The sequence below is a fragment of the Cannabis sativa genome, chromosome 4, assembly GCF_029168945.1.
Source record: "Cannabis sativa cultivar Pink pepper isolate KNU-18-1 chromosome 4, ASM2916894v1, whole genome shotgun sequence".
NCBI classification, from domain to species: domain Eukaryota; kingdom Viridiplantae; phylum Streptophyta; class Magnoliopsida; order Rosales; family Cannabaceae; genus Cannabis; species Cannabis sativa.
The window spans coordinates 60136221-60161591 of record NC_083604.1 but is presented as its reverse complement, the minus strand read 5'-3'; the positions used below and the strand labels follow the sequence as shown (position 1 = coordinate 60161591).

Sequence of the window (25371 nt, the reverse complement as noted above, 5' to 3'; positions counted from 1 at the left end):
CCCTCACTCGGGACGTCACAGTGATGACTTGGGAAGAATTCAAGGAGTTGTTTAACTCCAAATATTACAATGAAGCTGTCCGCAGTGCAAAGCGAAAAGAGTTCACCGAATTGGTTCAAACTGAGGGAATGTCAGTTACGGAGTATACGACAAAGTTTGACCGTTTGGCCAAGCTCGCAGCGGAAATTGTGCCAACTGACTTCAGTAAGAAAGAGAAATATTTGGCGGGTTTGAGTGCGAAGATTCGGCACGATTTGGTGATTACTACCACCGAGGCAACTATGTATGCAGAAATGGTTGAAAAGGCTTTAAGAGCCGAGGGTGCAGTGAAATTTCTTCAGGAGCCCCGGGTGACTCTGAGCGTTGGTGGAACCCCCACTGTTCCTACTCCTGTTTATGGTAGAGACGGTGGTGATTCCACCACTGAGCAGAAAAGGAAAGTTATTCCAGCTTCTGGGGGCTCAGGGCACAGTAAGCGGTTCCGTGGGAACCAAGGCAGAGGTGGACGCCAGGGTTATTCTTACCCTGAGTGTCCACGATGCAAGAAACATCATTCGGGAGAGTGTAACCGGAAGACATGCTTCCTGTGTGGCATGTTGGGGTATTTCAAGAAAGATTGCCCCCAGGCAAAGAAAGAGGAGCCGAAAGCTGAGGTGAAACCGGTTCCTGCTCGAGTGTTTGCTATCACCCAAGCCGACGCTGCAGCCAGTCCTTTGGTTGTGACAGGTCAGCTTCCCGTCAACAACTTATTGTTTACAGTATTATTTGATTCGGGAGCTACACGCTCATATGTAGCTACAAGAATAATTGATCTTTTGGGTAGGCCTTGTGATGTTTTAGAAAGAGGGTTTGGAACCCTAATGCCTAGCGGGGAGTTGGTTATCTCTAATAGGCGCATTAGGTCTATGCCGATTAGGATCGAAGATAGGGAGTTGAGTGCTGACCTTATAGAACTGAAATTAACTGAGTTTGACATTATACTGGGAATGGATTTTCTATCCAAGTATTCGACCAGTATAGATTGTAAGCGGAAAATGGTGACTTTCCAGCCAGAAGGTGAAGATCCGTTTGTTTATGTTGGATCAGTTCAGGGGTCTCGGATCCCGGTTATTTCTGTATTAAGGGCTAGGGATTTACTATGCAGTGGCTGTGTAGGATTTCTAGCAGTGGTATTTGACTCCAGCAGACCTGAAACATTTGGGCCTGAGGCAGTCAGGGTGGTGAAAGATTTTCTCGACGTGTTTCCCGAGGAGTTGCTGGGATTGCCGCCACAACGAGAGATTGATTTTCTAAAGCTCCATATAGGATGGCTCCAGCAGAACTCAAGGAGCTTAAGTTGCAACTTCAGGGGATGCTTGACATTGGGTTTATCCGACACAGTGTATCGCCCTCGGGAGCTCCGGTTCTGTTTGTGAAAAAGAAGGATGGTTCCCTCAGAATGTGTATTGATTATCGGGAACTAAACAAGCTGACGATTAAGAACAAGTACCCGTTGCCCAGAATCGACGATTTGTTCGATCAGCTTCAGGGAAAGACAGTGTTTTCGAAGATTGATTTACGGTCTGGTTATCATCAACTTAGAATTCGAGAGGAAGACATACCGAAGACTGCTTTTAGAACCAGATATGGGCACTATGAGTTTCTGGTAATGTCATTCGGATTGACTAATGCTCCTGCGGCCTTTATGGATCTCATGAATAGGGTATTCAAGGATTTCCTCAATAACTGCGTCATAGTGTTTATCGATGACATTCTTGTATACTCTGAGTCAGAAGAGGAGCACGAGCATCATCTCCGAATGGTATTGCAGCAACTTAGGGATCACAAGTTGTATGCAAAGTTTAAGAAGTGCGAATTCTGGTTGTCTGAGGTGTCCTTTCTGGGTCATATTGTTGGAAAGGATCGAATTATGGTTGATCCAAGCAAGGTAGAATCAGTGAAGAATTGGCCGAGGCCAAAGTCTGTGACGGAAGTTTGAAGTTTTCTCGATTTAGCAGGGTATTATCGGCGTTTTGTCGAAGGGTTTTCTAAAATTTCTATGCCCCTAACCGAATTGACCAAGAAAAATCAGAAATTTGTGTGGTCAGATAAGTGTGAAACAAGCTTTCAGGATTTGAAACAACGTTTGATAACAGCTCCGGTGTTAGCTTTGCCATCAGATCAAGAAAAATTTGTGGTTTATTGTGATGCATCCAGACAGGGTCTGGGATGCGTTCTGATGCAAGCTGACAGAGTTATAGCCTATGCCTCTCGTCAATTGAAGGAATATGAGCAGCGCTATCCAACTCATGACTTAGAGCTTGCTGCTGTGGTTTTTGCTCTAAAGATATGGCGACATTATCTTTACGGTGAGAAGTGCGAGATTTATACAGATCATAAGAGTCTCAAATACTTTTTCACCCAGAAAGATTTGAATATGAGGCAGAGAAGGTGGTTGGAGTTGGTTAAGGACTACGATTGTAAAATTCTGTATCACCCCGAGAAAGCCAATGTTGTGGCCGATGCTTTAAGTAGAAAAGGTCCCAGGCAGGTTTGTACCACGATTTTGATAGCCCCTCAACTAGCTTCTGAAATGGTTAGTGCAGGGATTGAGTTCGTGGTTGGGAAATTTCATAATTTGACACTCCAATCTGATCTGTTGGAGAGAATCAGAAAGGCACAACTAGAAGATCCTGAGCTAGTTAAGGTTCGAGATGAGGTAATGGCGGGTCGGCCTAGAGGCTTTTCAGTCTCAAACAGTGGAATGTTATTATACAAAGCTCGAGTTTGTGTTCCTAATGTTGATGAGCTTAAGAAAGAGATACTTAATGAAGCTCATACCACACCTTATTCATTGCATCCGGGAACCACCAAAATGTATCAGGATTTAAAACCCTACTTCTGGTGGTATGGGATGAAAAGAGATGTGGTGGACTACGTGTCCAAGTGTTTAACCTGCCAGCAGATTAAGGCTGAACATCAGAGGCCGGCAGGGTTACTGCAACCTTTAGTCCTTCTTGAATGGAAGTGGGAGGACATTGCAATGGATTTCGTAATTGGCTTGCCTAGAACTACGATAAAGTATGATTCAGTATGGGTCATCGTGGATAGATTCACAAAATCAGCTCACTTTCTACCAGTGAAAGTTACATATTCAGTGGATCAGTACGCTGAATTGTATGTGAAGGAGATAGTTCGTCTCCATGGAGCCCCTAAATCTATTGTGTCAGATAGGGATCCAAAGTTTACATCGAAATTTTGGGTGAGTCTTCAGAAGGCTATGGGTACCAAGTTAAAGTTTAGTACAGTCTTTCACCCTCAGACTGATGGTCAGTCAGAAAGAACTATTCAGATTTTGGAAGACTTATTGCGAGCCTGTGTCATGGACTTTGAGGGTTCATGGAGTAAGTACTTGCCTTTAATTGAATTCTCCTACAACAATAGATACCAGAGTATAATAGGGATGGCTCCATATGAGATGTTATATGGTAGAAAATGTCGTTCTCCTATTCATTGGGATAAGACGGGAGAAAGGAAATACTTGGGTCCAGAGTTAGTGCAGAGGACCAATGAGGCAATTGATAAGATCAAGGCTCGGATGCTTGCTGCTCAAAGCAGGCAGAAAAGTTATGCTGATCCAAAGCGCAGAGATGTTACATTTCAGGCAGGGGAACATGTTTTCCTGCGGGTTTCACCAATGAAGGGTATTAGGCGCTTCGGGAAGAAGGGTAAGTTAAGCCCTAGGTTCATTGGGCCATTTCAGATACTCGAGAAGGTCGGGCAGGTAGCATATCGGCTAGCCTTACCACCAGCGTTATCGGCTGTTCATGACGTATTTCACATCTCTATGTTGAGGAAATACGTGTCAGACCCGACTCATATCTTGAGTTATGAAGCCCTTGAACTGCAACCAGACTTATCCTATGAGGAGCAACCTGTTCAGATTTTGGATAGAAAGGAAAAAGTTCTTCGGAACAAGACTATTGCTTTGGTTAAAGTGCTCTGGAGGAACAGTAAGGTGGAAGAAGCCACCTGGGAATCAGAGTCAGATATGAGGACTCAACATCCAGAGCTATTCAGGTTAGATTTAATACGAAATCCTATTAACGGGGGGATAATTGAAATGACCGCTTTAGTAATTTGGATTAGTAAAGGCAATTAGCACTAATTTTTATTATGTTATTATTATTTGTGAATTAATTTAATTTTGGACCTCAATACTTAGAAATAAATATTAGAGTTATAATTTCTCAATTCCAGAGATTTTATTAGACTCTAGGAGTATTATTTAGCTTATATGTGAAATATGTTATTTTTGTAATTTTTCTCGGCGACAACGGAAAATGCGATGGATGGCTAGATTGATCACATGGGTAAGTTTAGAACCTTATTTCTTAGTGGGAAATATTTTAGAGAAAATAAATTATCGGGATTGAGCGGGGTTATGGAATTTGACCATTTTACCCCTAGCTTTTGAAACACCTAAGTTATTAATTTAAAGGGCAAATTGGTAATTTTAATTGGGGATTGGGTGGCTGCCTAGGAGTGTGGCACGTGGCCACTTGTTTTCAGCCAAGGCTTGGAATGAGAAATTCATTTCTCATTTTTGGAAAAATAGGAAAAAGTCAAAAAAATCAAGAAAACCCTTTCTTTCTCTTCTCTCTTTTCGTACCAGCCAACCAAGGGGGAATTCATTGCTGGATTTTGTGTTTTCAGCAGGGATTGAAGGAGGAATTAATCAAGGTAAACCCTAGTTGCTCTTTAGTTATGGTTTTTCTCAAGTTTTATTTGGTTTCAAGAGTTGATTTTGAGTTTTAGGAGCTGTTAGGGTTAGGGTTATTTGGAGTTTGAATTTTATGTTTAGTTTGAGTTGTTTTAAGATCCTAGCAGCTGGTTTTGAGGTTGGTTGTAAGTTTTATGCAACTTTGAGCTTTGAGTTCAAAGCTTTGAGCATTAATGGCAACTTGAATTATAATGATTTGTTCTGTGAAATACTGGCTGGGTTTTATTGTTTATGCATTGAATAGGAGCTCTGGAAGGTTTCATGGCAATTTGTGAAGAATTGAGCAATAAATGAAAAGTTTGGGGAAAGCTGGTGCAAACCGGCTAGCCGATTTTGGCAGGGTTCCCCGGGCCTTTCATTTTCTCAATTTTTGCCTTTTCGATGCCTCGGTTGGGTGTTTTCTCATTTCCAGAGTTAGAATAATCCATTGAGAATATAGCAGAACTTAGGGTTTTGGTTTTGGGTTTCCCGGGATTAAGGTTTTAATCATGTAACTTACCCGGTTTCAAAATGTGATTAGGGCATCCATCTAGCACGAGATTTCCGTTCAGGTCGGCCAGCACACTTGAATTCGGAAAACAGGTAAGAATTGTGTATAGTGTGTGATCTGATTATTTGAATGTATGTATATGTGTTTGTATATATATGCTTATTGTTGTGATTCATGCACCACCAACACTTGTACGGTTGCGGTACAGAGTGCATTGGTAAGGTGTATGATGTTTGGAAGTATGTCATGGTGTTACCAGCACTTGTACGGGAAGGTACAAGGTGTCTGTGGTACAACACTAACAGTACTCAAGGTGCGGTCATACCCTACCTACACTAGTACGATGGTATACTGAGTGCATGTGGTACATGGTACATGGTCGTATCCTAGTTAGAACGTTCATACTCATCTATTAAGCTCTGTAAATAGGTGTATGGGCGCCTGTTTATAGGTCGGAAATTATATGGTATATTATATGCATTTCTTACTGAGTCTGTCGACTCACAGTTCTGCTTCCATGTGTAGGTAAAGGAAAGGCGAAGGCTGAACAGGAGTGAACCTGAGCTCAGATGGGATTGTACATGTCAAGCAGCACGACCTGGAGTGTTCGGTCTCGAGACATCTGGGGATTGTATTTTGATAGTCGCTGTGCGACCTGTAATAAATGTATATTTTGAAAAGTTAATTTACAAAGTTTGAAAACGGGATCCCGGCACTTGTAAATATTTTAATATATTATAAAGTTTAATAATTAATATAAAAGTTTTAATTTGACACGTTTTTCGAGAAAATTCTTTGATTAGTAAAGATTGCACTACAATTGAAAAAGCACTGTAGCGTGCCTTAGCATTAGGGCGTTACATTATTTCTCATTTGACTATTCAAACTAAGTCATGGGAACGAGACCCTCCACATAATGTAGTTCCAAATCTCGGAGACCACCACATCATCATTGGACAAATATATAGAATTCAATTCTCGTATATTTAGTTTATTCATTCTTTTATTTCCTTTAGGTTCATTCTGTTTGATTAATCATCTCATATTCTTAATATTAAATATTTATCTGTTCAAAACAGTTGTTTTGAAATTGATTAATCTAGAACCCTCCATTAGTCACATCTTATTGATTTTATTGTTTATGATAATTAATGAATTTAAAAGATCACATGACTAATCAAGTCAGATATTAGAATGAACATTTCATTTCACATCCTTTCTCGTTTTAAATCACTAACACACTTAAGTGATTCCATTATTTAAGATTACATAACTAATAAGATTATTTATTTCTCGTTTCACAAATGATGCTGTAATACATATATATATTCTTAAACTTATTATCTCTTTAATTTTAAATTATAATAACTCATTATTAATGGATTCAAATCTTGGATGATCTTTTAAATATACTCCCAGTACATTTAATGCTCTCACTCAATTAGACAATTCATTTACTTGTCCTCTATCTTTGATCATTTAATTAAGACTATTAATAAATGATTGTTATATTCTAATAATCTTGGGTCACAACTTATTAGCTACACAGATGCAGGATATTTATCTGATCTACATAAAGCCAGATCTCAAACTGGTTATTTGTTCACTTGTGGTGACACTGCTATTTCTTGGCAGTCAACAAAGCAAATTTTGGTGGCTACTTTCTCAAATCATGTTGAGATACTTGCAATTCACAAGACAAGTCGAGAATGTGTTTGGTTAAGATCAATGACACAACATATTCAAGGAACATATGGATTAACATCCAATAAAGAAGTACCAACAAATCTCTATGAAGATAATACTGCTTGTATCGCTCAACTTAAAGGAGGGTACATTAAAGGAGATAGAACTAAACACATTTCACCAAAATTCTTCTTTACATACAATTTTCAAGAGAATGGTGATATCGATGTTTAACAAATTCGATCAAGTGATAATCCTGTAGAATTATTCACAAATTCATTACCAACATCAACTTTTGAAAAGATAGTTCACAAGATTGGAATGCGTCGATTAAAGGATCTCCATGAATGCCAAAATGAGTGAAAGTAATTTCATACTGCACTCTTCTTTTCTTGACCTTTTGTCCCACTGGGTTTTCTCGGCGATGTTTTTAATGACGCAGTTATTATGGACATCTAAGGGGGAGTGTTATAAATGTTAATAATAATATGGATGTCCAAATCTTTTATTTATTACTATTAATTGTAATCAATATTCTATTTTTCTTAGTTTTTCTATTTCTTAGTTTTCTAATATTTGACTCTTATATGTGTATAAATAGGAGATCACACATTGGAATAAAACACTAAAAAAATTCTCATCTCCTCTCTATTTTCTTTCTCTAAAACTATAATATTTCATTATATTTACTATATATTATTTTTAAAAAAATATATATAATAATAATTAAATTAAGTTATATAATTTTTTTAGTATTGCATATTATTATTTTGTAACAAAAATAAATAAATATATACAATAGTATTTAATATATCATATTACTAAAAATTAATATATTGTAGTAATAAAATTATATACAATAAAAAAATTATAACAATACTAAATTAATAATCAAAAAATATATACATCATGCTAATAAAATTATATACACTATTATTAAAATATGTATACATACCAAAAAATTTATATATAATAAAATAGAAACTAAATATCATCTTAAATAAATTATATACTATACACAACAAAAAATATATACCATACAACAATATATATACCTACAATAAAAAAATAATATAATATTATTAAAAAAAGTTATATATATCATATTAAAAAAATTATATATTACATGTACGGGTGAACTTTTAATGGGTATTACCCATGAATGGGTAAAATTAGAAAATTTTGTGTTTTTATGCTTAATTTTTCTATCTAATTAAAAAAATCTATCATTTTTATATCATATGGGCTGAGATTGTTCTATCGGTAAAAAGAAAATAAAAAAAAAAGTTTTTTAGCAAGAAAAATAAGAAAAGAAAAAGTTGAGTTTGAGTTAAATATTTTTGCATGGACATATTTTTGATATAGTGTAAAAATAGATATTTTTTGATATTTTTTTTTTAATTAAGTAGTTAAATTAAGCATAGAAATTCAAATTTGTGATTTCATTATTCGTTATTAGATCAAAATTCGATGGTTTGATATTTTTAAAATTAATATTTATAGTTAAATTTGTTTAGTAACCATTCATGGGTAATACCCATTAAGAAGTGTTCCTTACGGGTATATATAATAAAAAAAAACTAAACATGCATGATCTAAAATAAAATGATATACCATACAATAAAATTTGTATACCATGTAACAAAGAAACATGTATCTTACAATAAAAATATATATAATAACAATAACTAAAAGGGTAAATACTATTTTGGACTATGTGTTTTGTAAAAGTTACCAATTGGACTTTTTATTTTGTTAAATGACAAAATGGACCCTGTATTTTTCAAAATTGTAAAAATAGGACCCTGAACTAATTTTTTGTCAAAATAAAACTTAATAATAATCTAATCTAAAGATGTTATGACAAAACTGGTTACATTTTTTGTATCTGTTCGTGTTAGAAATTTTCTTAAAGTTGGTTATATTAAAAAATAAAATTGTTGAAAAATTAAGCTCAGGGTCATATTTTTACCATTTTAGAAAATATAGGGTTTATTTTGTCATTTAACAAAACAGAGGGTCCAATTGGCAATTTTTACAAAACATAGGGTCCAAAATGGTATTTACCCTAAATAAAAATAAAAATATATAGGATACTAATAAAATTATATATCATATCAACAAAAGTACAATAGAAAATAAAACTTAAATATTATTAATAAAAATAATATACCATATAACAAAAAATACATATATCATTCACCAAAACATATAATAATAATAATAATAATAATAATAATAATAATAATATATACTATACTAACAAAATTATATACCACAAATAATATATATACCATGACAATAATATATATATATACTACCAATGTATATAATAAAAAAAAAACTAATTAAATATTATTTAAAATAAATAGTATGTCATACAATTAAAATATCCAAAAATAATAATTAAATATATGTAAAATGCCAACAAAATTATATACATACATTAAAATATTTGTATTATGCTAACAAAATTATATACGACTATTATACATAGCAAAATAAAAAATAAATATCATATAAAATAATAATATACCATATAACAAAGTAGAAATATACTGTTGAAAAAATTTATATATTAACAACCCACAACAACTCATAAAAAATTAAAAAAAAAATCGACATAACTTTCAAATAAAAAATACTTTAATAAAACTGATATAGATATATCATAATCTTTAAGTAATTTGCGTCTAATTCTAAAAAGAATATGAAAAAAAATTATTAATTTTTTTTAATGTGGCAAAGGACAATATAAATAATAAATATTCTAAAAGGGATCATTTCTCTACAACTAAAATGTCCCTAAATTTGAAAACTATGTTAGTAAATATCTATTTTTTTTAAAAAAAAAAAATTAAGAAAATAGACAAATACAATAAATTAGCTAATAAAAATTATAGAAATTTTTACACAAAAAATACAAAATGGAATTTTTATTACATAAATACTTACACACGGTTACCTCAACATTTTTACTTTTTCTCTTTATTTTATTACATATATACCACATGCACACTCCCCCATGCATATGACACGTGCATCTCCCCCATCCCTCTTCAATCAACCATCAATCACTTCCCTCTCTTTTTTTTTCATTTTTTCCTTTGATTTTTCATTTCTTTTCAGTTTTTTTTTAAATATCTTGTACCCTCCATTGATGACTTATATCAATTATATCTTACATCATTTCCCTCTCTTTTTCTCTTCTTTTTTTTTTATTATTTTCATTTTCTTTTCAGTTTTTTTTTTTAAAAAATAAAACCTTCATAGCTGAACTCTTTTCCTTCCCCTGTGCCAAAGAAAAGTTCTAAAATGGGATTGAAATCTGTAGCTAATAGGAATAAGGGCAAACGTCTTGTTGTTCAAGACGATGACTTCGATTTTGCTCCTCAATTGTCGAAACGTGAGCGAGCTCCTCCTAAAAAGAAATCAAAGGTTGCTACCCACGAAAAAATTTCTCATGCTCCTGCTCAAAAAAAATGATTAGGATGGTGCTCCTCTTCGATCGCAGGTTTGTTTTCGGTTTCTTTTTGGTTTTCCCCCATTTTTGAAATTTTTTCATATTCAACTTTTGTGGGTTTTGTGTTTATTGATTTCTCATTTTGTAATAGTTTTTTCATAGTTTTTTAATAGTGTAAACACCTTCTGTATGTATTTTTTTAATATGTTTTTTATCTAGTTGTTTCCTGTCCTTTTTTATATCGTCAATGGGTAACAATGAGATTTATCATGGATGTTGATGTTCAAAGAGTTTTTCTTGTATTTTAGTTTGTATACAGTTGTTTTGTAGTTTTATTATAGTTTAGCTGCTTGCATATGTTATTTCATTATAAAACTAATATGCAACTATTTGCACAAAACTTACTATGCATAACTCCTATTTCTTAGTCCCCGTCAAATTAAATTCCTGCATAATATATAAACTATCATTAAACGATAATGCAACTATAAGGCAACCAAAACAAAAAATAAACAGACTTATACGTAACTGGTTGTACCTTAATTCGAACTTACTCTTCTTATTGTGTTTTTAAAAACATATATTTATATTGGAAACCAGTAATGTAACGCCCTAAATAATTAGGCACGCTACCCAAAACTATTATGAAACCCTAATCCCCTAACCGGGATTACTAATTAAAAATAGCGCAGAATTTAAACTTTTATATTAAACAGACTGAAAATAAACTTGTAATATATTTAAACTTTTCAAACATAGTTGGGATCCCAAAAATATTTACAAAATTATTACAAGTTCTTTCTTACTAGCCGGCCTAAGCGGCAAAACAGAATACAAAAGTCAACACTGTTAGACCCATAACCCGCTTGGTCTGAAGTGGCGTGAACATGTACATTCTTCGTCCTGCTCCTGAAAACTCATGGCAGATCAGCTAATGCCTTACCCTTTCCTGCACAGTAGAGCACCCGTGAGCCAAGCCCAGCAAGACAGTATAAATCACAATAAATATAATATGCTCATTTACATATGTCTGTATAGCACAGACCTAATCACTATATCAACATGCCCATTTATGTCTACGTGGCGTAGACCTATGTGTTACGCTCACACATCTAATTAAATCTACGTGACGTAGAACCACGTGTTGCTCTCACACGTCTAAATACATTAAGGCCTTAGAAGTGGTTCATCTCGGTTATGTGTACCGAGTCCAACCTAATTATGCCTTGAGCGCATAATCCTTAAATTTCATTTCAATTAACATGGCATGACATTTATACACATATTTCACTAGGGTAATAACCCTAGGCTAACAAACCGTTCCTATTAGGGTAATAACCCTAATCCCGGTTACCATAACTCACATATATCATATTCAACATAAGCGCCACTGCGCATACTCTACGTGCAAACCACTGTCTTACCTATTGTCCCGCAATAGTAGAGATTCCAAATCCCCGGGTGCTCCTGACCAGGTGCCGGTAATCCTAGTCACACACAATCCGAGATTTTCACAAATAGGGTTAACCCCTGATTTCACATTCATAAAATAAATTCATGGCATTTCAAATACAGATAATCACATAGAGCTCGAAAAGAGCTTTCCAACGGTATAAAGAACGTCCCAAACGGAGTCCCGAGTCAAAAGTTATGGCCAAAACAAAATCAGGAAAAAGATGGCTCACTGCCAGGTTTTATGGCCGCGGCGACCATAGATCTGGCCGCGGCCACTGGGTTCGAAAAACCCAGAAAACCAGATTTTAAGGTCTAAACATGCCCACTTTTCCATATAATCGAATCTCAACCAAAATAGAGGATAAAAACACAAAATTCATGCATTATTCCACAACCAAAATCAGATTTAACAATATACAACTCTCAAGCTCTAAACTTGACCTAAAAATTCCATACAACATTTATTCAAGCTCTTGAATCTCACAACCAAATTCTCAAGCTTGAAACTAACTTAAAACAGAACCAATAATCCAAAATCAAGCATACATACAACCTAAGAATCACATCCACAACATATTAAGAGAAATCTACACCATTTTACTACAAAATCAAGCATACACAATCACTAATCATCAACTCTTTACTAACATGCATCCAAAAGAAATTCCTCAACACATTATGCTTTTCTTTCAATTTCAAAATTAGTGAAATAACTTCAGCAAGAAAGTCTAGAAGCTTACCACAACTTCAAGCTTCTATCCACAAGAAATTCAACTTTACAAAACCTTCAATTCAAGAACAATCTACAAAAATCTAAACATTTAAGAAATAAGTGAAGAGGAGAGGAGGGGTACGGTTTTAGGGCTGAAGGAAAACTAGAAAAATAATTCTCTTTTCCTTAAAATCATTCTTTTATTAAACATAAATTAAGGGTCTAAAAAGACCATTTTGCCCCCTAGGGCCAAATAACATTCACTTAGGCATGCAAGGGCAAAATGACATTTACACACCAATTCAAACCCAATTAAATTTCAGATTTCTCATTATCAAATAAAATGCCAATTAATTCAATCTAATTTGCATTTCGGGCCCGAACCCGGTTCGGCCCAAAATACCCGGTTGTGACTATACCGCGCCAACCTGTCAGAACACACCTGAAAAGACAACACAGGAATACTATATAATAATATAGTTCTATTAAGCACATAATTAAATTAATTTCATCATTTTACTCTTCTCGGGTCATAATTACCAAAATGCCCCTGGCTCACCAACGGGGTCTTTAACATGTTAAATTCATATAAAATCACATATATTAAATTATATAATAATATAATTTCCTCAATTATACATAATTATCTAGTTAGGGTTTTGCTAATCCTTTTCTTAATCCCGGGTATTACAATTACCCCCTCCTTATAGAAATTTCGTCCCGAAATTTACCTGAACAACTCCGGATATTTCTGCTGCATATCCGTCTCGAGCTCCCAGGTTGCCTCTTCTACTTTACTGTTCCTCCACAGTACTTTCACCAGTGCCACAGTCTTGCTTCTCAAGACTTTCTCTCTTCTATCAAGTATCTGCACTGGTTGTTCCTCGTATGACAAATCTGACTGAAGTTCTAACGCTTCATAACTCAGGACATGGGACGAGTCCGAGACATACTTCCGAAGCATTGAAACATGGAACACATTATGTACGGTACCTTAGGGGGGCATAGCCAACCTGTACGCTACTTGCCCTATCCTCTCAAGGATTTCGAAAGGTCCAATGAACCTCGGGCTAAGCTTTCCTTTCTTCCCAAAGCGCTTTACGCCTTTCATCGGAGATATTCGGAGAAATACCATGTCCCCGACCTGAAAATCAATGTCTCGACGCTTTGGATCGGCATAACTCTTTTGCCTACTCTGAGCCGCGAGCATTCGCGCTCTAATTTTGTCAACTGCCTCACTTGTTTTCTGAACAGCTTCGGGACCCAAGAACTTTCTTTCACCCACTTCATCCCAGTGAATGGGCGATCTACATTTTCTTCCATACAAAAGTTCATAAGGAGCCATCCCGATTGTTGCCTGATAGCTGTTATTATAAGAAAACTCGATCAGGGGAAGGTACTTTACCCATGATCCTTCAAAGTCAAGCACACATGCCCGTAGCATGTCCTCTAAAATCTGAATGGTCCTCTCGGATTGCCCATCCGTCTGAGGATGAAAAGCTGTGCTGAACTTTAACTGAGTTCCCATAGCTCGATGCAGACTTTCCCAGAATCTTGATGTAAACTTCGGATCTCTATCCGACACAATGGACTTTGGGACACCATGCAGACGAACAATTTCTCTAACATATAACTCAGCATACTGATCAATGGAGAAATTCGTCCGAACAGGTAAAAAGTGAGCAGACTTTGTAAACCTGTCTACTATGACCCACACAGAGTCAAACTGTCCCGTGGTTCTAGGCATACCTACCACGAAGTCCATAGCTATATCTTCCCATTTCCATTCTGGTATTTTCAGTGGTTGCAGCAACCCTGCAGGTCGCTGATGTTCAGCTTTCACTTGCTGACATGTAAGGCACTTTGCAACATACTCAGCGATGTCATTCTTCATGCTTGGCCACCAAAACATGGCTTTCAGGTCTTGGTACATCTTTGTCGACCCTGGATGAACTGAATAAGGAGTCGTGTGAGACTCATCCATGATCTCTTTCTTGATGTTCTCATCCATAGGCACACAAACTCGATTCCCAAATCTCAACATTCCCGTTTCATCTACTGAAAAATCACTAGCCTTCCCAGCCGAAACCCTAGCTCGGGTTTTTATCAATTCTGAATCTTGCTTTTGCGCTTCTTTAATTCTCTCAAGAAGAGTGGATTGCAGGGTAATATTAGCCAATTGCCCCACAACCAGCTCAATTTGAGCTCGAGTCATTTCATTTGCTAGCTGTTGAGGGATTTGCTTCATAGAATTCAATTGACTCTGACCTTTTCTACTCAGGGCATCAGCAACCACGTTGGCTTTACCAGGGTGATAAAGGATCTCACAATCATAATCCTTCACCAATTCTAGCCAACGCCTCTGCCTCATATTCAAATCTTTCTGGGTGAAGAAATATTTCAGACTTTTATGATCAGTGTATATCTCACATTTCTCGCCATAAAGGTAATGCCGCCAAATCTTTAGCGCAAATACCACTGCTGCGAGTTCTAAATCGTGAGTAGGGTACCTCTGCTCGTACTCCTTTAACTGCCGAGAAGCATAAGCTATTACCCTCCCAAACTCGCATAAGCACACAGTAGAGACCCTGTCTCGAGGCATCACAATATACCACAAACTTTTCCTTATCTGAAGGAAGAGTTAGTACAGGAGCGGTAATCAAGCGTTGCTTTAACTCCAGGAAACTTTTCTCACACCGATCAGTCCAAACAAATTTCTGATTCTTTCGGGTCAGCTCCGTTAAGGGTACAGCAATTTTTGAAAAACTCTCAACGAACCGACGGTAATAACCAGCCAAACCCAGAAAACTTCTAACCTCTGTAGCCGATTTTGGTACTGGCCAATCCCGAACAGCTTCAATTTTGGCCGGATCCACCATAATCCCATCTTTATCCACTATGTGCCCCAAGAATGAGACACGGGATAACCAGAATTCACACTTTTTGAACTTAGCATAAAGCTTGTGATCCCGTAACCTTTGCAAAACCGCTCTGAGATGCAACTCATGCTCTTCTTCTGTCTCAGAGTACACCAAAATGTCGTCAATAAATACAATCACGAACCTATCCAGATAATCCTTGAACACTCGGTTCATCAAATCCATGAATGCTGCCGGGGCATTAGTGAGTCCAAAAGACATCACAAGAAATTCATAGTGTCCATACCGAGTACGGAACGCAGTTTTCGGGATATCTTCCTCTCGAATTCTCAGCTGATGATAGCCTGAGCGAAGATCAATCTTGGAAAAAACCGTCTTCCCCTTCAGTTGATCAAACAGATCATCAATTCTAGGTAAAGGATACTTGTTCTTAATGGTAAGCTTGTTCAACTCCCGGTAGTCAATACACATTCGCAGGGTTCCGTCTTTCTTCTTCACAAACAAAACCGGAGCACCCCAAGGTGAGTAACTCGGTCTGATGAATCCCAGATTTAGTAACTCTTGCAATTGTATCTTCAATTCCTTCAACTCAGCTGGAGCCATTCGGTACGGTGACTTAGACACTGGATCCACTCCCGGAGCCAGTTCAATAACAAATTCAATCTCCCGGACAGGTGGCAATCCCGGCAAATCTTCTGGAAAGACATCAAGGAACTCACATACCAATTTCGTATTCTCAGGCCCTGATGTCACAGGTTGGCTAGTGTCCACTGCAGTGACTATGAACCCTAGACAACCTCTACCCATCAGGTCTTTAGCTTTCAACAACGATATTCTCGGTATGCGTGCCCCTTGAACTTTACCCACGAACACCGCTGGGTTAGCACCGTCGGGCTCAAACACCACCATCTTCCGTTTGCAGTCAATCATCGCTCGATATTTAGACAGAAAATCCATTCCCAGGATTATGTCAAAATCAGATAATTGCAACTCAATTAGATTGGCGGTCAACTCACAGCCGTCAATCCAAAAAGACAAGGACCGAATCCACCTTGTGGATATTATCAGGTCTCCCGAGGGTAACAGGGTTCCAAACCCCGAAACATAAATATCACATGGCTCATGTAAACTTTTTATCACTCTACTCGATACATATGAATGAGTAGCTCCCGAATCAAATAACACAGTATAAGCACAACCATTAATAGATAACTGACCTGTCACAACTGACGGACTAGCATCAGCATCTGCTTGAGTTATAGTGAAAAGTCGCCCCGGGTTCTGAGCAACATTCTTCTTAGGCTCTTCTCTCTTGGCTTGGGGACAGTCTCTGATAAAGTGGCCCACCATGCCACACTGGAAACATGCCTTGGCTCGGCACTCACCAGGATGATGCTTCTTGCATTTAGAACATTCTGGATATGATCGGAATGAGGACCCGCGACCCTGACGGCCACCTCTGTTTCCCCGAAACTTTCTATTTCCCCCTGAAGCTCCGGAAGCCTCAGCCTTCCGCTTGTGCTCAGGGTTGCCACTGTCGGTCCCCTTACTGACATTACCACCAGCAGGAGGGTTTGATGCCATGGCGGCATCCTTTGCAGCCTGCTCCTTCATTACCTGCTGCTCAGCCTCTTCAGCAATTAAGGCCAAGTCTACCACTCTCTTATACAGAGTGTCATGGGATGTGGTAATTTTCAAGTCTCGACTGATTGTAGCATTCAGTCCTCGAACATACTTCTGCTTTCTGGTGAAATCTGTAGGCACCAGATCACCAGCAAATTTAGATAACCGATCGAATTCCAGAGTATACTCGGCCACAGACATTTTCCCCTGAGTCAACTTCACAAAATCTTCTTGGTGTGAAGTCCTTACAGCCACATTATAAAACTTTTCCTCAAAAAGTTTCTTAAATTCATCCCATGTCATCACACTGACATCCCGGGTTTGATTCACTATGTCCCACCAGACGCGGGCATGATCTTGAAACATAAAGGCCGCACAATTTACTCTCTCAGTTCCCGTCACCCCCATATTATCGAGGATACGGGTAACAGTGCTCATCCACTGATCGGCCTTAATAATATCAATACCTCCCAGAAAAACTGGAGGTTGCAGCTTCACAAACCGCTCGAACACAGAGTCCCGGTGCGACATAACATACCCTTGGTTACCCACCACTGGCACAGGAGCTGGTGGTAACCCTTGATTAGCTGGGACAGCTTGTTGCCTCAAACGTTGCAACTCTTCTTCTTGACGAAGTATAACACTTCGCATTTCATGAAACATCTGCTGCCAGTCAGCAGGAGGATTAGCATTTACGGCCCCCGCATTATCCCCCGGATTTTGCGGAGGTGGAGGCAGTGCTGGTGGATCGGTTTGGGTAACCCCGGGCTCTACTTGCTCGCCCTGTGGTCTAGATGATTGCGGAGGGTCCATTACTAGTACCCCTGTAATCAACAACCCCAGCGAGTTAAGCACCAATACCACACTTACGCACTTATTGCCTTAAACCCTAACTCATCTATTTACCTCATACATATTTACATAAACAAATAGTATTTATAGCATGGCATCACATAACACATACATACTCTAGATGCTTGCATACTGCCTAAAATGGAAAGCGGTAAACAGATGATCACACATACAGTCAAGTATTTACTCTCAATACTTACTGCACCATGAGTCGAGCCTATCTCTGACGACGAATGTACATGTTCGGCCGGTCTACAGGAAGTTTAAAAACCTTGGCGCTCTGATACCAAATTGTAACGCCCTAAATAATTAGGCACGCTACCCAAAACAATTATGAAACCCTAATCCCCTAACCGGGATTACTAATTAAAAATAGCGCAGAATTTAAACTTTTATATTAAACAGACTGAAAATAAACTTGTAATATATTTAAACTTTTCAAACATAGTTGGGATCCCAAAAATATTTACAAAATTATTACAAGTTCTTTCTTACTAGCCGGCCTAAGCGGCAAAACAGAATACAAAAGTCAACACTGTTAGACCCATAACCCGCTTGGTCTGAAGTGGCGTGAACATGTACATTCTTCGTCCTGCTCCTGAAAACTCATGGCAGATCAGCTAATGCCTTACCCTTTCCTGCACAGTAGAGCACCCGTGAGCCAAGCCCAGCAAGACAGTATAAATCACAATAAATATGATATGCTCATTTACATATGTCTGTATAGCACAGACCTAATCACTATATCAACATGCCCATTTATGTCTACGTGGCGTAGACCTATGTGTTACGCTCACACATCTAATTAAATCTACGTGACGTAGAACCACGTGTTGCTCTCACACGTCTAAATACATTAAGGCCTTAGAAGTGGTTCATCTCGGTTATGTGTACCGAGTCCAACCTAATTATGCCTTGAGCACATAATCCTTAAATTTCATTTCAATTAACATGGCATGACATTTATACACATATTTCACTAGGGTAATAACCCTAGGCTAACAAACCGTTCCTATTAGGGTAATAACCCTAATCCCGGTTACCATAACTCACATATATCATATTCAACATAAGCGCCACTGCGCATACTCTACGTGCAAACCACTGTCTTACCTATTGTCCCGCAATAGTAGAGATTCCAAATCCCCGGGTGCTCCTGACCAGGTGCCGGTAATCCTAGTCACACACAATCCGGGATTTTCACAAATAGGGTTAACCCCTGATTTCACATTCATAAAATAAATTCATGGCATTTCAAATACAGATAATCACATAGAGCTCGAAAAGAGCTTTCCAACGGTATAAAGAACGTCCCAAACGGAGTCCCGAGTCAAAAGTTATGGCCAAAACAAAATCAGGAAAAAGATGGCTCCTTTGCCCGGGTTTTATGGCCGCGGCGACCATAGATCTGGCCGCGGCCACTGGGTTCGAAAAACCCAGAAAACCAGATTTTAAGGTCTAAACATGCCCACTTTTCCATATAATCGAATCTCAACCAAAATAGAGGATAAAAACACAAAATTCATGCATTATTCCACAACCAAAATCAGATTTAACAATATACAACTCTCAAGCTCTAAACTTGACCTAAAAATTCCATACAACATTTATTCAAGCTCTTGAATCTCACAACCAAATTCTCAAGCTTGAAACTAACTTAAAACAGAACCAATAATCCAAAATCAAGCATACATACAACCTAAGAATCACATCCACAACATATTAAGAGAAATCTACACCATTTTACTACAAAATCAAGCATACACAATCACTAATCATCAACTCTTTACTAACATGCATCCAAAAGAAATTCCTCAACACATTATGCTTTTCTTTCAATTTCAAAATTAGTGAAATAACTTCAGCAAGAAAGTCTAGAAGCTTACCACAACTTCAAGCTTCTATCCACAAGAAATTCAACTTTACAAAACCTTCAATTCAAGAACAATCTACAAAAATCTAAACATTTAAGAAATAAGTGAAGAGGAGAGGAGGGGTACGGTTTTAGGGCTGAAGGAAAACTAGAAAAATAATTCTCTTTTCCTTAAAATCATTCTTTTATTAAACATAAATTAAGGGTCTAAAAAGACCATTTTGCCCCCTAGGGCCAAATAACATTCACTTAGGCATGCAAGGGCAAAATGACATTTACACACCAATTCAAACCCAATTAAATTTCAGATTTCTCATTATCAAATAAAATGCCAATTAATTCAATCTAATTTGCATTTCGGGCCCGAACCCGGTTCGGCCCAAAATACCCGGTTGTGACTATACCGCGCCAACCTGTCAGAACACACCTGAAAAGACAACACAGGCATACTATATAATAATATAGTTCTATTAAGCACATAATTAAATTAATTTCATCATTTTACTCTTCTCGGGTCATAATTACCAAAATGCCCCTGGCTCACCAACGGGGTCTTTAACATGTTAAATTCATATAAAATCACATATATTAAATTATATAATAATATAATTTCCTCAATTATACATAATTATCTAGTTAGGGTTTTGCTAATCCTTTTCTTAATCCCGGGTATTACAAGTAATCAATCAAAATGCAACTGTATAACGTAGATGTATTATTCATGAGGTTTTTTTTAAAAAAAATTTCACATCATACATTGTTTTAGATTTGGTGGGAGCTCCAGATCTGTTTGTTACAGATCTACATTTCATGAATTTGGATTTTGATAATAGGGGGAGTTGTTTTGATCGAATAAAACAGAAAATAAATGTGTAATTTCAGTTTCTTCACAATTTTTCTAATTTTTTTCCGTCATTTTCTGTTTAGATCATTGAATGTCTTCTTTTCCAATTGATTTCGCCAGAATTAATAGTTGTATTTTCCTCGTTTTGGTTTCATTTTAGTTGTTTTGCGGTTTTGAAACGATCGAGGTATGTTCATCTTCATCGTTCGCTCTGTCAGCTGAAGGCTTAGTGCATGTGGTATTTTTGTAAATATTTGTATGTGGATTGTATAAATATTTAATGGGCCGGTCCATAGTATTTTTCGTAATTTTTTTTTCCTTTTTTGTATTTTTCTGTTTTTTTCCCAAAATTATAAAATACATTTACTACTTATTATTTTTTAAAAAATATATATAATAGTTAAATTAAGTTATAATTTTTTTTAGTATTACATATTATTATATTGTAACAAAAACGAATAAATATATTAGATCATTAAATATATACAACAGTATTTGATATATTGTATCACTGAAAATTAATATACCGTAGTAATAAAATTATATACCACAAAAAATTATAATAATACTAAATTAATACTCAAAAAATGTATATCATGCTAACAAAATTATGTATACTACTATTAAAATATGTATATATACAAAAAATAAATATCATATTAAATAAATGATATAAGACAACAAAAATTATATACTATACAATAAAATATATATACTTGCTATAAAAAATAAAATAAAATAATATAGTATTATTAAATAAAATTGTATATGCTATATTAACAAAATTATATACAACCATAAAATAATTATGCCATACTTACAAAATTATATATCACATTTGTATATAATAAAATAAAAATTAAACATGCATGATCTAAAATAAAATGATATACTATATAATAAAGCTTATATACCATATAACAAAAAATATATACTTTAAAATTGAACTAAATATAATAACAATAAATAAAAATAAAAATTTTAGGATGCTAATAAAATTATATATCATGTCAACAAAAGTACAATAAAAAACAGAACTTAAATACTATTTTTAAAAAAAATAATATATCGTATAATAAAAAATACATATATCATTCACCAAAACATATATACAACCAATAATAATAAGAAAAATATATATTACTAATATATATATATATACTATACTAACTAAATTATATACCATAATTGAAATATATATCATGATAATAAAATTATATACCACCATTGTATATAATAAAATAGAAACTAATTAAATATTGGATTAATTACACCAAAACACTTTAATTATATTTTATTTATGGATATATGATGACTTAATTAATTAGGTATATGCCCAATATCATTTTACTTTTTTTTTTATGGATAAAAAACTTTTAATGAAAGCAAAAGACAACTAATAGCCACAAGAGGGGGCTACATCCCTTAAGAGACCCGAGGCCTCGGCCTTATGCACTCTCGCCCAACGGGCAAGCACATCATTTTACTTAAATTGATATGCGGTACATTTAAATTGGTATGAAAACTGCTTTGTTGTTGGGAATTATTTTACCAGGATCTTAGATCTACTCACAAGTATGTTGTTTAACACCCTAAATATGAACTTTCTAAAACGATAAAATAAACACATATAAAGTTAAGAAAACCTTACATTGATGCAGCGAAATTAATGTCTCCTTCCACTCAGATCTCTAACCCTTGTATCCTTTCTGTCGCAGAGTATTATCAAGATCTGAGCCCGAATGTCCTTCTCTTTGTATGTGATCCTTCACAGTCTTCCAATCTATGATTGAGTTACCACTTGCTGTGTGTGGGCACTTACTCTATCACTAAGGTTCGAAATTTATGAAGAGAAAAGAGAGAGAGAGAGGTTCGGCCAAGGAATAGAAAAGGGAAGGCTCAGTTTTCTGAAGAGAGAATTTTCTGTCAGAAGATTATATGAAAGCATGTGAAAACTTGTGATTTGACTAAGCCATCACTTTCTATTTATAGGCAACTACTAGGTTTAGGTTATGAATTATTTGACATTAAAATAATGAAAATATCAATTTGAAATTCCACATAAAGTGGCCGGCCATGGTGTGTATAATGGGCCCCACTTGGTTTTGCAGTTTTCACAAATTTTATTTCTATTTTCTCAAAAATGTCAATTTTCCAATTCTAACCAGTTAAATGCCAAAACTAATTATTTAATAACTAAAATAGATTATTAAATAATATTGTCATTTAATTTAATTATTAATTAGACATATAAAGTCTATTAATAAATAAATAAACCTAGAATCTCTTTTCTTTACAATTTCGCCCCTGCTTAGTGAAAATTCATAAATTAGACATAGTCTAACTTTAGAATTATAATTGATTAATCACAAATCAATTATTGAGTCTTACAAGCAGTATGTTCTCAACTAGAATGGGGACCATGGATCTATATGCTGAGCTTCCAATAAGTGAACCGAATTTACTAAGTAAATTCTTACTTATTAATTCTTCGTTGAATCCACTCTTAGAACTTAGAATTGCACTCTCAGACTTATATAGAGCATATTATATGTTCCACGATATAGATATGCTATCTCATTTAACCATTGTTATAATCTTATTGTGATCAAAGATCCTCTATATAGATGATTTACATCGAGATGGGATAATTTTACCGTTCTCACCCCTCAATGTATTTTGCCCCTTAAAACACTTAGCTACCTGTAAATGGTGTTTAGTGATCTAAGAATTAGTCACTTAAACAAGAGCTCATCCATTTACTTCTATTTGCTAAGCTCGAAGGGAATCATCACTTGACTTCTATACACCAGTAGAAGCTATAGATTCCATATTTATGTTCAGCACTCCCACTCAATATACTATCATGTTCCCAAAATATACGTATCACCCTGACCCAAAAGTAGGCTTAACTAATAAATCAAAGAACATGAATAGTACTCCTGAGTTGAGCCTAAGCATATCAGGATTTAGATTCTTTTAATCTTAAGATCAACTACTGATATTGACTTGGAAAGATATAACGGTAAGTTTATAATATCTTAACTAAGTTGCAATATCGGTCCAGTCCAATGTATACTCCATACATTCGAAACTAGTATACTTTACTAATGTCCTGGAAAGAATATAACACTTACTCCAAGTGTAAGTACACATCATCCCTGATTATCACATTAGTGTAAATTCAAAACACTGATGAAACAAGGACTTAGTCTTTTGATTCATATGATCACAATCACATTCCACTGTGTTGACGATACTGTAATTGTTAATAAACATATAATCTGGATTTAACTGATTTTGTGTGTAAATGTAATAAACATATTAAACCATTAGCATGAAAAATTCATGCAAACATAAATCACTTCAAATTTCTTATATTAATAACTAATCAGATTGTAAAGGGTTTTATTTAGGGCACAAAACCCAACAAACTCCCACTTGCACTAACATAAAACAATTTGTGCAAATAAGTCAATCTGATGTCTTGATCATAAGATCAAGTGTAGAATATTTGAATCCACCCAAACTTCTGGAAACTAGTTCATAAATACATTTATGAAACATCCTTTACTATATGCTTTACTCATCAAGGGATACTGAAATCCTTTACTGTTTCAAAGTACATCTGAATGAACAGAAGACATATCTCTCATATTTTAAAATATGGGATTGAGATAATACAACGTAGACTTTTCTTCAGTAATATAACTTTCTGGTAATTTCGAATTTACAAAGTTATAATTCTTCTCTGGTAGAGCTTGAATTATTATAGAATAATTCCTCCACCCCCAAAGTAACCACCATCTCATAGTTTTCGAATGAGTTTTCAAGGATAACTGATATACAGTTCCTTAATATCTAGCATATAGATCACTTTCATAAATCTTTCTTGAATATCTTCCAATGTTCCTTATTTGATTACATCTCAGATAGCTCCCACTCAATAGCAGATGTCTGGTTAAATAATACTTTTAACCTCTTTCTTGTTTGGAGAGTTATCTAGTTGTGACTTATTAGTCTGAAACTTTAAGTTAAGACTAAGTCATCAACATAGCAGACTAGTATTTGAAGTGAAAAATACATGCCAGAGATTAAGTAATCAAAATTAAGATACCATAAAATGTTATGAGAATTAAGAATTCTTGGTTCAAGTCATTCGAATAGACTGAACTAGAGTTCTATTATCTAATTCTCATAATTCTGATAAGTTATATCTATCCACATGAATGGTTAGATTTGCTTTTCAGTAGTGTTCTTAAGTTCCTATCACAAGTATCAACCTAATGAAGATGGGTAAAGAATTTTAAAATTCTCCCACTCAATTAAGGTAGTGTGAAACATTATCAAAGAACTTTTATAAGTATCAATTTTTACTACAACAGTAAAACGAATTGGAACATACAATCAAGATCAAGGATTTATATTGATAATAGCTAAGTCATTATATTACTTCCATGTTTAAAGAAAATATGTGTTACATAGGGTATTATGGAGTAAACTCCACCCCTAAGTATATACATATAGGGTATTGTGGATAAACTCCACCCCTAAGTATATAGAGATTATGATCCACCCCTAAAGGTTGTAAAGATCATGATTCTCTAAGTGTAATAGAGTTTATGTGGAGTTGAAAACAATCTAGAGTTCATTAGATATAAAAGATCGTTGAACTGCATAGTTTTCTTAACTTTTCTCCACCCCTATCAGATCAAAAGATCCTTTTATTAAA

The 25371-nt window shown here is 35.4% G+C and overlaps 2 long non-coding RNA genes across 2 annotated transcripts; both read right to left on the bottom strand.

The window, feature by feature from the left end:
- Positions 1-11119: 11119 nt before the first annotated feature.
- Positions 11120-13535, bottom strand: LOC133037281 (uncharacterized). Its single transcript, XR_009687401.1, has 3 exons — positions 12597-13535; positions 11826-11888; positions 11120-11350 (listed from the first exon to the last, which is right to left on the bottom strand). It is a non-coding gene; the product is annotated as an uncharacterized LOC133037281 (long non-coding RNA).
- A 4794-nt stretch (positions 13536-18329) lies between these two features.
- Positions 18330-20454, bottom strand: LOC133037280 (uncharacterized). Its single transcript, XR_009687400.1, has 3 exons — positions 19809-20454; positions 19036-19098; positions 18330-18560 (listed from the first exon to the last, which is right to left on the bottom strand). It is a non-coding gene; the product is annotated as an uncharacterized LOC133037280 (long non-coding RNA).
- Positions 20455-25371: the final 4917 nt, after the last annotated feature.